At 46.4% G+C, this 14,807-nt stretch overlaps 1 pseudogene; it reads left to right on the top strand.

Annotated features, from left to right (window-relative positions):
• The window catches only part of LOC146203227 (uncharacterized), a 49,541-nt pseudogene extending 36,379 nt beyond the window's left edge, over window positions 1-13,162 (top strand).
• Window positions 13,163-14,807: the final 1,645 nt, after the last annotated feature.

Raw genomic sequence — 14,807 nt, 5'->3', positions numbered from 1 at the left:
AGCGTAAAAAACCAAAACGAGCAGTTCGGTTGCCAGATTTGGACAGGAAATCAATATGCTTAACATCATACTCGTCCTTCCCTTTTGCAACTGTACGTTTAAAAGTAGCTGCAATGAACTTATAATCATGCCAGTTTTTCGGGCACTGGTTGTGGAGAATCTTTTTCCATGCCGCCTTTCTACGTCTGTAATCTCGAGAACAATCAGCATTCCACCAAACAGCTGAAGTATTCCCCTTTGAGCTCCCTCCGTACCAAGATCTCACACTTCTTACGGCAATCCTCAATCACCGAGCATAAGCGTTTTGATTTTTGTTCTTCGTCCGTGTTAGTCACTAACTCAAGATTAGAGCGTAGCGTTAACTGAAACTTATTATAGTTGATAAATGACTTCAACTGAGAATTCGCCAGAGTTACAGGGCGATTAACATCAAACGCAATTGGTATGTGGGTGCCACAATCAAGTGTCGACCAATTCCGCGACATGATCTGCGCGATGGCAATTCTACAACTGCTTCTTCTTCGTCAGAGTCCGGCGAAGGGGTCCATCTTTTTCTTCACTAAACAAACACACAAACAAAAAACAAAAATGAATGAAGAAACTACTAGCTGTAAGCAGGTACTATTAGCTACTACTAGCTGTAAGCTAGCTGTACTACTAGCTATAAGCTATAAACTACTAGCTGTAAGCGCCGATGCTTGTTCTTGTTACGAGACGTCAAGTATCGAATGCAGTTGCATACGTCTTGCATGATTTTTGTACCACGATAGCTGCGTGGGAGGCTTTCTAAGGCGAACTGGTGCCAGCATCGCAATATGTTGTATTTGAAAAATGCCGCGATACTGCGAGGCAAGCCGGGGTTCCGGCGTCTCCGAGGGCACAAGTTAGACAATGTTTTGGGAATGTTTTTGCAGTCTAGTTGGTGCATACTGAAATTGCTTTACAGCGCAGACAGACAAACACAGAAAAGAACGAAGTGACAAGACAGAGTGCATGTGGTGGGCTTTAGTGCCAGCTTCGCTAGGGCATCTTTTTTCTGAAAAGAAGAGCTCCCATTTTTCATGATATAACCGCGTCAGCTATGAAAAAAAATATGTGAGACGTACACTTTTACTACTGTTTGTAAAGTGAAATTGCCTTAAAAAAAGAAAAAGGTGAGGTGTAGACTTTTACCGCTGTTTGTTAAGTGCAATTACCTTACCAAACTGTCATCAGCAAATGCTAACCTTGTTTGCATCTCTGTTCAGTAATCCGGGAGGGAGCATAAAACAAAACAAAGTGAAAAGATCTGTTCGAAAATTTCATAACATGTTTCACATGTGTGCTTGCACCCTAGTTATTTACTCGAGCACGTCGTGTGCACTGGTTTGTCACCACTGGTAGTGACACTGCAATTGCACAGCAAGTTGTGTGTCCGTAAAGTCGATATTCACTCAAAACTGAAGTCCAAGTAGGGTGTGAAAACTAAAATAAAATGGGCCATTAGCCTAGTTTCTCAGAACTTTCAGTTCCACTGCCTCAGGGCCAATTAAGCGGTTTATACTTCAATTGATGAAGAAGGCATGTCTTGTACCTTCCAATTAAGGAATTTACGCGGATGGCAGAACATTGCCGTACATAGATAAGAAAGAAAGAGAAAGTAGAACATTTTATTTAAACCAACAGATGGAGTTCCGGCCCTCCTTCGCTTGAGACGGATGGTGCCCCGCCTCAGATGCAGGCCCGGCAGACGTTGGCTGCCGGCGTCCCTGGCCAGCTGGACGATGGCTAGCTGGAGCCGTGAGTCTGCGCAGCGCGGCACGATGTCCCAGAATTGTGGTGTCAGATTTGAAAAGATGGTGTGTTGGATGTGTTGTATGATGTCCCAGATAATGTGCTTGAGGTTCCCTCTGGAGTCTAAGTTTACACATAATTCTGGTCTTTCTCCTGGGAGCATATATGGCGCACCAGAAGCGAATGTGGGAATGTCCCAGTCTGGAGGCCTGCTTGCAATTTAGGGCAGGAGCTGGCGCAGCAGCCACCTGCCTGCCTAGTTGGCAGTGCTCGATTGACAGTGACAGATTTGCCACTCTACACTCCCTGCTCCATCCCTCCCCCCCCCCCCCCCCCATTTCTTCCACCGGTTTGGGGGTAGATTCCTTAAGCCAAAGCTTGGGAAAATTCGTTGCCGGGAACGCCAATGTGCGCCGGAGTCGAAATCAGTTGTACTGTTCGTGAGATTAGAAATTGGTGTAATATCAGATACTATTTCGCATTCTGTAAACTGTCATAGGACATTTCTTCTACAAGGATACCATATCAAAACAAATCAAGGCCGCATATTTGACAGCATACAACATTGATTAAATGCATGACAGATCGCTTCGTTTACCAGTGCTTCTAGAGCATATAACAAAATGACTATTACAAAGCACACAACACACGTGATGCGATTTCTGGCTGCCAAAATGCATTTCTTGTCCAGTCATGCTTCGTCGTTGTTGACCATCTGGTTCAGAGTAGGGATGGGTCGCTCCGGAGCGAGCCGGATTTTTGGAGCCGCTCCTTTCAAAGAGCAGGTGAGCCATTTGGCTCCGGAAAGTCGGAGCCGGATCTGCCGGAGCCGTCGGATCCAGAGCGGCCGGAGCCATCGGAGCGGTCGGAGCCGTCGGATTTTTCGCAGAGCTGGTTCGCGTTCAGTGAACCTTTCCGTCACAGGCGGGTGCGACTACCGCGCCATCTATTAGCAATGCAAGAAAGCAACCCTCTGCCCTTTCTCACAAGATTCGCAATAATATCTTCGCCCTCGGCTGTCTTTTGAGCGGAGTGCGCCGTTCTTTTGGAGAGCTAGTGAGGTTAAAGTGAGCTAGAATTGGGTAGTGGGCTCACTCCTCTGCCGGCGCCATACATTGCGATGACGCGTCTATGTCAGCAAATTCTAGTTCTGTGCGCCTCCGCAGGGGGCCGCCCCCGCCGCCTTCAATGTAGCAGCGCGCGGCACCACGCGCTGCGCGCCGTTTGCCTTTGCCTGCCTTCCCCTTCGCTGCTGTATTCTCGCCATTGCGGAGGTGGCATCTTCTGATACGAAGATGCCACCCCGACGACAAAACCATTTTGCTAGGCTGCCGGACACGCTTACGGGAAAGGCGGTACGAATCGAAAGATATGTGGCTCTTGGAAAATAATCGGAGCGAATATAAATCCTCCCTAATGGATATAAATACACGATGACCTGATCACATCACTGACACGTACACCAGCCTAGTTTTTTTTAAATTGTATTTCATTCTATGGCCTTGTGGAAACAATAAGCCAGGGGAAGAGCAAGCAGGGCGGATTGTCGACATGCTGCATCAAGGAAGCAGGAAGCCAGGCACGAATGTGAACAAAAAGGAGGACCAGTAATTAGGAAACAACTTTATTCAACGCATTACTAAGCGTCAAGAATGCGCTGGTATATTTGTTGACCACAGCCAGCATATTATAGCTGAAGTGATTATAGGCTAATATTTCACAGTACTATGTTGCTAAATAGAGTCTAATGAAATTGAATTGCGAATCTTGTAAAGCCTGCTAACCGCGGCGTCGCCGGGAGCAAACAGCTTACTCGGCACAAACAATTCTGCGACAATGGGGACTCAGCTCAGCTTTACTGCTTCTTGAGCAAGCTCGAAAATATGACGGCCTGTGGGGCGATCATTCATGACTTAAAAACCACTGTACACGGCGCAAAGACGACAACACAAGAAAAAAAAAGGGGGACACGATATATGTTGCGTCCTTTCTTTTTTGTGTTCGTAATGCAGTCCCCCCCCCCCCCCCCCCTTCCCCATTGCACGAAAGAAAAACACTCCATGAACAAATTTTCGAGAAACACTGTATACGGCGCAAAGAAGACAACACAAGAAAAAAAAAGACACCATGTGAGCATGTGCTGTCCTTATCTTTTGTGTCTTCTTAAATTTGCAACGTATAAAGTGGTTCTCGAAAATATATGTTCACGGGGTTTTTTTTTTTTTTTTTCGTGCCATGAACTGCATTCGGGCAGCAAATTAATTGATGCACTCGGAGTAGTAAAAGACACGCTCCAGCGAGAAATCGGATGCTTGCAACATATACGCCTCGCCTCTCTCAGTTAAGATTAACACGGGTGCGTACTTTTTGTCAAGGAAGCAGTGGAGCCGCCGTTCATCAAGCCGAGATGCCTACTAAATGCTTGTTTTCACACTCCTTGAGCTCCTATCAGGTCCTTCCCTATCGATCAGAACACTGTCTACACGAATAGAGCTAATTCGCAATTGTGCAGTTATCTGAAAATATTCAGATTAAACTGCTGATAATGGACGGAGGATGCGCAACTGCAAGCTTTTAAGATGTGTTCAATAATAACTTGTGGCATTGTGGCAATTTTTATACACCTTTCTTTCATAAACAGCATCGACAGTAAATTCACAATCCAGAAGGCAGGCGCGACAAAAAGGTACGTGCTGACAGCTGCGGCCTATTAGGAATACGGATACAGCTTTACACGTTACCCGCGCAAACCTACGTGTCTCTGCACTCTTTATCATCGCGGCCGTGAATGACAAACCTCAGAAAATGGGGCTATCGAACGCCGCAGTCATTTTCATACAATTAAGCGCCTTAATTCACTTTTCGCCAAGGGCGCGCCGGAGAGAAATCGGACACGCCTTTGCAATTAGAAACCTCTTAGTTCATCGTATAGCACCAGCAGTAGCACAACTTGCTAATATATCCAACCTCTGCATAGCTGCCACATACAAATCTAAAAAGTGTGGATGAAAACGGTGCATTTTTCTAAAGCGAGAAGGCCACGGTCGCACGAACGCAACCCCTCAACCAGCAGAGCGCTACATTGAAGTCTCTGGTGGCGCCACCTAGTGCATGTAACATACACTGCGTCAGGGAAGGAGCTCCCGTGAGCCCACTACTCCATTCTAGCTCGCTTTAGTGAGGAGATCTGCTAGATGGTTGGAACGGCGGCTCTTTTGAAAAGCCGGTTCTCTCTCGTTCAGTGAACCTTGTCTGTCGGAGCCGGGTGAGATTTTTCAAAACGCAAAGCAAGCGAAAAAGCAACTATACACTCCTTTCTTGTCAGTGTCACAACCAACCCATTGCCTTCGGATCTTCCCGCGGGTACCACGGGCGCACTACTGCTGATGCCCGCACCTTTTGTTTGTCTTGCAGTTTTGTGGTTTCGTTCCATGCCGATGAATGGGGACGGGTACTCGTACTCGTCCGCTATGTAAAGTGGTCCGCGGCAATTCCTTTGGCTCTGTATGCGTAATATAGTGTGACACCCGATGCCACTCAAGGGGGGAGTAAAGAAGAGGAGAGTGAAAGAAAAGGAATGAGAGCGAAAGACCAGAACTGGCACAGGAGAGTGCGGTCATCGGCTCCGGGAAATAGAGGAAGACAAAGAGGAGCGGGAAAAAAAAAGAAAGAAGGCATGGAAAGGCAAACACTAAACGCCAAAAACTTAACAGCACGCCGCCAGATCCAACGCCTACCGGAGCAGATCCCAGCGGCTGCGCGCGGAGCATGGTCGCGGCCCGTCACGATCGCGCGCCGATCGAGGCGGCCGTGGGCGGAGAAAGTTGCTTTTTCGCACTGCCAACAGATGACGCAGAGGTCACACTTTTGAGTGCGCGTGCCTCTAGCTGCAGAACATAAAAGGCGCCAACTATCCACATGCGAGGGCGCTGAGTGTATCATTTCTGCCCTCCTTTTCTCTTTTATCTTGTGTTTTCCAGCTGGGGCACCATCATGGTGTCCACCCAAAAAGAAGGGACTGGACACCAGGTCACCATCGTGAGCAGCAGGAGAGCCGGCGACCTGGTTCGACAGGACGGTTCGAGGCCATCCTCCCATGACGCCCTCGAGGCCAATCTAGTAACGTTGCTCGAGGCCAATATTCGAGGATCGAGGCCAATGCTGTCGTACTCTAAGCGTGCTTGGTACGCGGTGTTTTTTAGTGTCAGGATCTAAGCCATGCTCCGGAGAGGAGAAAAGCAGAGCGAAGTGGTCCGAATGTTCCGCATTCTTTCGTAGCACCTTCCTCAGTCGTCTCAACAGGCAGAAACCGCAACTGCAATCACAACCGCAGGCAGAAGCTGATGCTAAATGCCACCGCTTGCTGTGTCAAGTGAGGGTCGAAATTGATTATTTTATTACTATTAATATTGTATATATATATATATATATATATATATATATATATATATATATATATATATATATATATATATATATATATATATATATATATATATATATATATATATATATATATATATATATATATGATCCGGCCCCTCATGAGCGACCAACTGATCTCGACAGAAGTGAGCCAGTGAGCCGTTCAAGTGAGCCGACTCACTTTAGTGAGCGGAGCCGCTCCGAGCCGCTCACTAAAGTGAGCCGTCTTTCCCATCTCTAGTTCAGAGAGCACACATTATCAACAAGCTTTACAATCTCGTTCAAGTTCGCTATCTGGAGAAAAGCAGTCAAGCAAGCAGGTCTTTTTGATGCAGTATGAGAACTCTGTGTGTGCACAGAAGGGAGCGGGAATGCGCAGTGCAAGGAGAATGAGTGCTCCAGTATTTCCAGTTTGTTTCTCTGCCATAGATGACTCACCATCAGGAGCAGTACCGTAAAATACTTTTTAATTGCCCACTCTCATGTGAGCGTTTTATTTTTGTTGCGAATCTCGTGTTTTCGTGCACTACCAAGTAAGCACCCTCCCCTTTTCTGCTGCAATGTCACGAAAAAAGTTGCTTTTTTAAATTTTTTCTTTTATTGTATGCACATATCCAAGCCAGTATCGGTGTGTTCTTGTTCGCTCCACTCTTCTGTCGTTTCCCTGCTCGACAGCGACGAAGGCAATTGTGGTTTTGCAAGCCACTGTGATCGTTAATTGTTTCTGTCAACAACGGCTGGCATGTAGCTCATCGTTTTGCTTGTAGCGCCCAGAATGATCTTGTGCTCTTTCTTCACGACCAGTCTCACTAAGACATCACTTTTTCACTTTCTTCGCAGTGAAAAATTTGCCGACATTTCTCTGGAATTATTGCAACCGAGTAGGGCTTCTTCCTCATTGCTCCAGACTGTTGTGGTTACTTTTGGCCCATTCATCTAGATGTTTCTGTGTCGACTTTAAATTGGACACTGCTGAATGTAGCAGGCATTCGTAGTTAAACAAGCAGTAAGCACTTCTGCTGCTATAATTGCTTCCGAGTTACTAGCCCAATAAAGAGGTTATTTCAGTCGTATGCCTGTCTATTCACTTCGCTTACCATTCTCACCACCATGTAACGTTATTCTAAAGAGGGGAACTTGCTGAGTCTGGTGTTATAATTTGAGAGGTTTGTTGCACCACTATAGAAAATTTATTACACAATATCGAAGCAACTCTGTATGTGCAGTATCAGAACTACTGTGGCACTGCAGTCTGACTCCAGCACACGTTTTGCTTCCGTGCCCATTAAGTTCTTATTTTCAAGCTGATGCAGGTTCCGCAGTTTATAACAGCATGCTAGAAGGTATGCATGAGGTAATGGAGGCACAAATGAAAGGATCAGTGATTGGGTGAATAGAAAAAAGAAGCACGTGAACGTGGATTTACAAGGGGAGTCGTATAGAGGAGCCATTAACACTGTCTTATACCCCTGTCACATGGCACTTGTAAAGCCTTGGGAATTATTGTTCTTTGCTCTAAAGGTGGTTGACGCTCGGCTACACAGCAAAGCCTCAAGACCTTTGCGAAAAAGGCCTGGGGTGGGAAAGGCAGTTTTCAGCGGCCTTTAAGCTGAGTAAAGGAACAGTCCAGTCATGAGCGCAAGTGAGCGAGCTCGAAAAATAAATGCTGATGGAAATATAATTTTGAACATTTAAGCCTAATTCTATGAGGGGTTAATTTTACATCACAATGAACTTCAAGAACCTGGAATGTTGAAAGTAGACTGAATGTTTTCAGCAGCCGCATCGACATACGCATGCTTTGTTCCTTATGCAGTGTTCTTTGTTGCCTTTTTGTTGTTCGCGCATTTTTCGTCTGGCAGATTGTTTGCTTCCTAATGTACTATTTATTTCGTATTGCCAGGCTTGTATTGCTTGTTGCTGTTTTATATATTTAAAGTGATTTTGCCGGTCGACAGAAGGAGCTGTGGCACTGCTTTCATTGGTTTTGCTCCTTTCGAGCAATAAACCTCCTTTGCAGTAAAACCTTGGAGAAGCGCCGTGTGACCGGGGTATATTTTTTAGATAAAGTAGTTGAAAGAAAGTTGTTTCACACCATTTATTTTGATAATACATATTTTGGTTGTCACCATCTCTTAGAAGCAGGCTTAACTTTCTCCAAACACTGCATATGTTTATTGTGTAAGATCAGTTACCTTTGCACTGTATGAAATGTGCTGTGCTTGAAGGTTAAACTTAAAGGCCACCTGCTTGCTGAATTGCAGGTTTGGCTAACAGAATGGCTGAGGACCCTTTTCTTACATCTCCGGTACGTAGCATTGCTTGTGTTCCTTTGTGGTTTTGTGTTGTCTCTTTAATTCTTTTGAAACATAAATATAATGGCAGTACTGCTACAAAAGAATATGCTTTTGTTTTTTATTTGTATGCATCATGATACAACTCTTCGCAGTGAAAATAATGTGGATATTGAATGTTTAATGAAACAGTGAAGGTATGACAGCAAGTTGATTTGCTGTGGACCTGACACAGTGTGATGGTAAAAAAATGAAAGCAGGTACCTGGTAGAAGGGTTCGTTTCTCATGAATGATAAGATTAACTACATAGTGCTTTAAGCATCATGGTGGAAGCATTGTTGTCTATGACTTTATGATCTTCCCATTCAGCTTGATGTAAATCCTTTAAACCTTTATGTAGTTCTCGCTCAAGGTGTGCTGTTTGTGCGTAAAGGACTATAGACACTAAAGTTTGATGGCATTTTCTTCTTGTTAATGATGCGTAAGTCATTCCTGTATATCAATCTGCACGCAGTTTTCGCTTATGACCGCTAAATAATTTATAACTGAATTTTCTTTTCTCACCAGTTTCGGTTTCGTTATCTGAGAGATGGCTGTGACGTCACAATCATGTCCTGATACGCAGCATGAAAAACAGTGATATAATCCTCATTCTTCACTTGTAATGATTCCTGTTCTTGAGGCGGGCTGGTTTTATCATAGTAGTGAATTCAAATGATACAACAATGATTATGTCGCCGCATTTTCATCCCTCACCTGACCTAGAATTGGCTATGACGCCACAGCCTTCGCTTTGTTGTTGAAACCGAAACCGAAACAGGTGAGAAACGGAATTTGAATATAAATTATTCAGGAGTTGTAGGCGAATGTGACGTGGTGATTCGTGTACACTAATGTTCTTGGCAACATTGCAAATGATAAAACACGAACCCAAAAATGAGGTGTCTATAGTCCTTTAATGGGAGTTTGGAGAAGCTTGCAGGGTTTAAAGATAGTGAGATTTGCCCTTTGATGTAGTGTTTATTGAAGGGCTTTGGACATGAAAGTTTGAAATATTACCTATTTTTCTACTTTCCTTTCTTTCAGGGTATCGCTTGGAGTACACCAGAGGCTGTAGAGTCATTGAAAGTGCAGACCATAGCATGGAACTGGTCGAAGCTTGTCCAAACGTCAGCCTGACCTGCCTACTCTAAGGTGATTACCAAGTGCTTAAATCCAACAGTCCTGCAAGTGACCTTCCTATGGATGTGGGTCTCAATAAGCAAGATGAGAATATTGTCGCTTTTTGTCAGGAAAATGCATACTGCCGCGTGCCTCTCGAAACCGAGAAAAAAGAGGACGAAGCTGAGTGTGTGAGAGTTGATCCGTTTGTTTGCGGATGGTAAGCAGTAGTCCTACGATGACTTGTGCGGGTAAGACTGAAGAGAGCCTGTATTTGTTCGGTCGTAAAGGCTGTATCGCGGTCAGTAATAATAACCGATAGGGCACCGCGGCGCAGTACGATGGTCTTGAGAAAAAACTGGGCTACTTCAGCAACAGTTACACGGGAAAGTGGTTGTGTCTCGGCATATCGCGTTAAGTAGTCCGTCGCCACTACTATCCATCTGTTCCCTAATGCGGACGTTGGGAAAGGGCCCAGAAGATCCATGCCCACTTGCTGGAAAGGGACTGTTGGCGGAAGTATCGGCTGAAGAAGCCCTGCAGGCTTCAGCGGAGGTATCGTTCGCCGCTGGCAATCTTGGCATGTTCTCACGTAGTGCTGGACTGAAGGCAGCAACTTAGGCCAATAGTACTTTTGTCGAATGTGTGCTAATGCTCACGTGACTCCTAAATGACTAGCCGAAGGCTCATCGTGGCATGCGTGCAAGATTTCTGGCCGGAGGTCGGACGGCACAACGAGAAGAAAGGTTTCCTTGTGCAGAAAGTTGCTCTTATATAGGACGCTATTGCGAATGCTGTAGGAGGTTAAACCCCGTGCGAAAGCACGTGGGACAGCTACATCAAGGCCTTCGAGATGCTCAATAAGCGGGCGTAAACCGGGGTCAACCCGTTGACGCTGGGCCATGTTGGTGGTCGTGACTACAGCAAGAAACGGGAAGTCGTCGTCTTCGCTGTCGGGAGGGGCAGCATCAGCTGGTGCACGCGACAAGCAATCGGTGTCGTTGTTCTTACGGCCGCACTTGTATACAACCATGATATTGTACTCTTGGAGACGGAGGCTCCACCTTGCAAGCCGTCCAGAGCGGTCTTTGAGGTTGGCTAGCCAGCATAACGAATGGTGGTCACTCACAGCCGTAAAAGGGCGTCCGTAAAGATAGGGTCGAAACTTAGTTATCGCCCAAACTACCGCGAGACATTCCTTTTCCGTGGTTGAGTAGTTTGCCTCTGCTTTTGAAAGAGAGCGACGGACTGACTGAACGCCTCAATAGAACACTTGCAGACATGATTTCCATGTACCTCGACGTTGAACATCGCACGTGGGATGAAGTTTTTCCATATGCAACTTTTGCATACAATACGGCTGAACAGAAGACGACGCGTCTTGCGCCTTTTCAGCTAGTCTACGGTCATCCCGTCACCACAATGCTGGACGCTATGCTACCCATAAGTCACGGCGACGATTTCCACAGCGGGCCGAAGAAGCGCGCCAGCTCGCACGCTGCCGTATTCAATATCAACAACACCGCGATGCCAGTCGGTACAACCTCCGACACCGTGACGTTCACTACCAACCTGGCGATCTTGTATGGGTGTGGACACGAGTGCGTCGTCGAGGACTCTCCGAGAAGCTACTTCGCCGTTACTTTGGGCCATACGAGGTCATTCGGCGTCTTAGTAACATGACATACGAAATTGTTTCTCGGGCTCAACGCCCCTCGGTACGGCGGCGCTCAAGTGCTGAAACTGTTCACGTAGTGCGGATGAAACCGTATTATGAGAGGGAGTGATCTTTTGCGCGTGTGCAGCTTTGTTCTCCCTGGTTCTCCTGTGTGCATCTAGTTTGAGGACACTCCCAGCGTCGAGTCGCCGCTTTCGAAGAGGGGGGTAATGCCGCGTGCCTCTCAAAACCGAGAAAAAGAGGACGAAGCTGAGTGTGTGACTGATTCGTTCAGTGGTTGCCGCCTTCTACTCGTTACAAGACAATATTAAGTGTCTGAAATTTGAGCAGCCATTGACAAATGCTTATTACAGGCACTAGGAAAAGACATCAATGCAGCTGGTTTGTATGGCTTGGCTTTTTTCGTTGTGGGGAGCTTGAAGATGCAGCATTCATAACGTTTGTCAAGAGTAACCAGTCGATTATCAGGTACCTCGCATCTAATAAACAAGGTATGGCCTCTAGCTTTGCTGATGTGCTAAATTCCAAGTTGCAGAAGTTGGGTGTTGCTGATTCCTGCCGGCTCGTAGCGGCTACTGTTGATAGAGATTGTTTTCACATAGAGGAGATTGAGGCATTATTGAGTGCAAAAAAGGACCGAACTAATGCCATTCTTGAATTTCACTACGTCATCTACAAGTTAGAATCTGTGCTGGGCCACGCACTACAGTCTACGTTCGACGATCCGCAGGTAGCGATTATAGCCAACCTGTGCAACATGCTGAAGAACTTGGCTTTGGCTGATGACCTCAACCTTGGAGATGCAATGTTTCAGGGTCCAGAATTGTCAACGAGTGCATTTTCAACTACAAAGTTCTTGTTACATTGCATAATCACTGGCTGGACATTGTGACTAAACTAAACAAAGTGCTGGTGGACCCACTTGTCGAAGATGACCGCGAAGTGATATCATTCATTTTGGCCACCCTGAAATCGACATTTATCGTTAACTTGGCGTTTTACATTGAGCTGTTCCGAAGCGTGCATGAATGGACTAGCCGGGCTGTGGCATTGGGCATCCCTTCTTAGCAGATGCTCAGTGAGTTGCAGGGAGCCTCAAGCACACTCCGTCACCACACTGCCATGGGCGGTGTCCGTGTTGAAGAGAGCTATACTTGAGGAGTTGCGACAGAGCTGCGGTCGCTGCCACGGAGTCGAAATCAGTCGTGACCTAAACGAGGCCCTTTTCACATCTACCATGTACAAAGTGTGCAACGTTATGACTGAAATCCTCGATGATATTGTGTACCAGACTAGCCTGTCTATTAGCAAGTTCAGCATACCAGACCCAAAAGTGTGGCCGGTAGACACCTGTCAGTTGGATGACTTTGGATTTGACTCAAATAAGGCGCTGGCGCGAGATTATGGCCACTCGCTCCTGGATAACGTTGATGTGTTCCAAGAGTGGGGTTCATAAGAAAGGACTGTGCAAAACTCATTTGTGATACAACTGAGGGACAACTTTGACGCACGGACCGTCAGAATGGTGTCCTCTTTCAAAAGCTTGTATCCTGGCATCGTCACCCATTTGAGTGCTGCTACATTGCTGTGCCCGGCGTCCAAGGCTCTCCAAAGGAGCGCCCAGCTGCTCCTGGAAGGAAGCAGAGTGAAGAGGTGCGAAACATACAGATAAATGGTCCCTATGTAGGATCGTGGTCAGCAGCTTCAACACTCTCTTTGTTGCAAGAGCGGTGCGCTGAACAGCTGGCTGTGCAGTTTTCCGGTGACAAGACTTGCGACCTCATGTCACCACTGGACATTGTAAGGAGCATATTTGTGACTATTGCGTAAAGGGCCACCCACATGGAGCGAACTTTCTCTGCGAACTTCATGCGACGCGGCGGAACGCCGGCGCACCGTCGCCGTGCCGAACCACATGCATCGAACAACTGGCGGCGTCGGCAGCGTCAGCGCCCGAGTGAGAAAACACACGAGCTGGGTCCGCATCAACAACGTACTTTTCACATTAAATGACATTTCAAGAGCAACACATAAAATAGGCAGCGTCTCAAAGTGGACCCTACGCACCTTCCGAGTGTACGTCCGACGCCGTAGCAACAGCGTACTGCAGGCGCGTCTCTCTGAAGCAGGGTTTGAACGAGTATTGTTGAGCGGAACGTAGAAAAAGGTCCCGCTTCAGCTGTGTCATCAGAGTAGACAAAATCACAACGCTTACAGCACCTTATGGCGCGGCCTTACTAAAACGTTACCACACGCTGGCGCGGCAGACGACAGTGCTCTAGCCTTGCGCTGCTCTGTAGTCGTCACTAGGCCTATTTTGTTTCACATCGATAGGACATGAAACGGCACTATGAAATTCCTTTGTGCTACAGTAAATAGTCTATTCATAGAACTGCCTAACTCTCAATCCCATTATCTAACAATAAAAGCGAAATATGATTAATTTCGGCTACACTTTTCAGCAGAGGTGGCGTGCAGCCGCCGTGCCGCAACGGAGGCAGCTGGCTGTGAGCAGAAACTTGCTTGCGTCGCAGCTGCCGTTTCTATATCAGTCACTCGGTATGGCTCAGCGATTCAGTATTTACATTTCGCTTATTATTTACGGGAATAACAAACTTTAGCACACTTTTCTGAAGTTTTTCGTATCGTCGGCGCGCGAGCTGCATCAGGCGCGGAGCGGGAGCAAGTGCTGCCATCTCACGATGGTCGCGCCCGGCGTTATCGGCGGCGAACGGCCGCCGGGCGGCAGTTCGCAAGGTTTGCCGCGGGAAGATTGCTCCATGTGGGTCGGCCTTAACTCTATAGGGAATGTAAGAAGGAGGCGACAGTAAGGGAGTTAGGTAATGCTTTATGCAGATTATTGAGAGATAAGGGGGTTGGAGAAGGTTTACGGACGAAAAACTGCCGCTTAGCTCCTTCCTTGCCGCTCCTGTCTGAATCCACCCCTTGCTGTAGACCGTGCAAATTGTGTTATTACTTTTATTCAGTCATATTTATTGAATTCTGTCTGCTTTGTAAGCCTGTTATAAATGTTCAATAGGTAATTGTCAGTCGCAGACTCGCAGTACTGACAGAAGGAATATTGGCCTTTCAGGCTGCCGTGCAAGGCTTCCTAACCATAAGGTGAGCTTGAATGCGAACTTTCGGAAACAAATTGGGAAGTGTATATCCGCCAGCCATAATAAGACAATGAAATTTGTTACGTTTTACTTTAACTGCGTTTTTACTAGACTTTGTTTATTTCCTGTAAGTGCATGTGGCATCAAAATGTTTGTAATTCTTTGTCATCCACTTCTCATGCAAACACTTTATTCATTATTACAGTTGGAGAGAGAAGTACTGTCAAAATCAGTGTCGCTGAAATGGGATAGGCATTTGCAGTCTCATCGATGGTCTCTCACCAACGCCAAATGTTTTTCTAGTGCCACTTAAACTTTCGGCAAATGCAAACATTAATTTCTAATTGCTGCATATG

Source organism: Amblyomma maculatum, chromosome 1 (genome assembly GCF_055883805.1).
Source record: "Amblyomma maculatum isolate TAMU_Amacu chromosome 1, ASM5588380v1, whole genome shotgun sequence".
Classification (NCBI taxonomy): Eukaryota; Metazoa; Arthropoda; class Arachnida; order Ixodida; family Ixodidae; genus Amblyomma; species Amblyomma maculatum.
This window is presented reverse-complemented; position numbering and strand designations above follow the sequence as displayed.